Consider the following 2,500-nt stretch of genomic DNA (forward strand, 5'->3'; position numbering starts at 1 on the left):
GAGCAATAAGTGTCATTGAAGCTCTAGCAGGGGGAGACACTACTAGGTCCCAGCTGTCACCCCCCCTCTAAACAATTCATTTCTTGGTATTTTGAGCTGAAATTTTGCACAGAGGTTGGCAAAAATCCAATCCAACTTTATTAATTTTTCCAGAATTTTTCGAGGTCGGGAAGTATTTTTTTTTATTTTCCTACCATTAAAAATCGAGGAAATCGGAAAAAATAGGAACCGGCCCGGAATGACCCCAAATTCAGTGGGCAGCCTCATAAAAATATGGCTGATTTTACTGGATTGATTTCATGTGGAAAGCACGACGTTTTGTTGTAGGAATGCGGGAACCCCGGCGGCTCGCCTGCCGCGGCCAGCGACGTCGGGCTGGCCCCTGCAGCGCCTAGCCTCTCCCACGCGGGGGGCAGGCCAGAACGCGGGGGGCCAGGGCCCGAAGGCAGCCCCCCCGCGGGCGAGAGAGCAAGCCAGCAGGGGCTGTCGCCTGCCGCGGCCAGCGACGTCGGGCTGGCCCCTGCAGCGCCTAGCCTCTCCCACGCGGGGGGCAGGCCAGAACGCGGGGGGCCAGGGCCCGAAGGCAGCCCCCCCGCGGGCGAGAGAGCAAGCCAGCAGGGGCTGTCGCCTGCCGCGGCCAGCGACGTCGGGCTGGCCCCTGCAGCGCCTAGCCTCTCCCCCGCAGGGGGCAGGCCAGAACGCGGGGGGCCAGGGCCCGAAGGCAGCCCCCCCGCGGGCGAGAGAGCAAGCCAGCAGGGGCTGTCCGCGCGTCGCGCGGCGCGGCATGGCTGCGGGGGCCGCGCGCGCGCGCCCAAGCGCCCAAGGGCCCCCAAGGGCCCCAGGCCCTCAGGCCCCAGCGCCCCAGCGCCCAGCGCGGGCGGGCGCGCGCGCGCGCGTGGTCTTTGAGGGGCGCCGGCCTGGTGGCTCCCTAAAGAGCAATAAGTGTCATTGCAGCTCTGGCAGGGGGAGACACTACTAGGTCCCAGCTGTCACCCCCCCTCTAAAAAATTCATTTCTTGGTATTTTGAGCTGAAATTTTGCAGAGAGGTTGGCAAAAATCCAATCCACCTTCATTAATTTTCCCAGAATTTTTCGAGGTCGGGAAGTATTTGTTTTAATTTTCCTACCATTAGAAATCGAGTAAATCCGCAAAACTAGGAACCGGCCCGGAATGACCCCAAATTCAGTGGGCAGCCTCATAAAAATATGGCTGATTTTACTGGATTGGTTTCATGTGGAAAGCACGACGTTTTCTTGTAGGAATGCGGGAACCCCGGCAGCTCGCCTGCCGCGGCCAGCGACGTCGGGGACGCTGGCCTGCGCTGTCGAGCCCGCGAGGGCTGTCTCCGCGGCAGGCCCCCCCTGAACGGGGCACGACAGGCCACCGCGCTGGCTCGTCCAGCGTCGACAGTCCCTCGTCCAGGTTTCAGATCGCGCCAAGTCGAACCCATGACCTGCTCAAGCCATCGTGCGCTGCCGAATTCGCATCTGCGTGTAGGCTGCCATTCCACGCGGCAGCCCCTGTTTTCGTCAGCGTGCCCCCCTGACGAATTTTCCTGCCTGGCCCAGTCCAGCGTCCAGCCCCTGTTCGTCGAAAAATCTGCGCTGCTGATTTTCCACGACGAGCCTACTTTCGTCAGCGTGCCCCCCTGACGAATTTTCCTGCCTGGCCCGGCCAGTCCAGCCCCTGTTCGTCGAAAAATCTGCGCTGCCGATTTTCCACGCGGCAGCCCCTGTTTTCGTCAGCGTGCCCCCCTGACGAATTTTCCTGCCTGGCCCGGCCAGTCCAGCCCCTGTTCGTCGAAAAATCTGCGCTGCCGATTTTCCACGCGGCAGCCCCTCTTTTCGTCAGCGTGCCCCCCTGACGAATTTTCCTGCCTGGCCCGGCCGGTCCAGCATCCAGCCCCTGTTCGTCGAAAAATCTGCGCTGCCGATTTTCCACGCGGCAGCCCCTCTTTTCGTCAGCGTGCCCCCCTGACGAATTTTCCTGCCTGGCCCGGCCGGTCCAGCATCCAGCCCCTGTTCGTCGAAAAATCTGCGCTGCCGATTTTCCACGCGGCAGCCCCTGTTTTCCTCAGCGTGCCCCCCTGACGAATGTTCGTCGAAAAATCTGCGCTGCCGATTTTCCACGCGGCAGCCCCTGTTTTCCTCAGCGTGCCCCCCTGACGAATGTTCGTCGAAAAATCTGCGCTGCCGATTTTCCACGCGGCAGCCCCTCTTTTCGTCAGCGTGCCCCCCTGACGAATTTTCCTGCCTGGCCCGGCCGGTCCAGCATCCAGCCCCTGTTCGTCGAAAAATCTGCGCTGCCGATTTTCCACGCGGCAGCCCCTCTTTTCGTCAGCGTGCCCCCCTGACGAATGTTCGTCGAAAAATCTGCGCTGCCGATTTTCCACGCGGCAGCCCCTCTTTTCGTCAGCGTGCCCCCCTGACGAATTTTCCTGCCTGGCCCGGCCGGTCCAGCATCCAGCCCCTGTTCGTCGAAAAATCTGCGCTGCCGATT

The sequence above is a fragment of the Populus nigra genome, chromosome 2 (assembly GCF_951802175.1).
Source record: "Populus nigra chromosome 2, ddPopNigr1.1, whole genome shotgun sequence".
NCBI classification, from domain to species: Eukaryota; Viridiplantae; Streptophyta; class Magnoliopsida; order Malpighiales; family Salicaceae; genus Populus; species Populus nigra.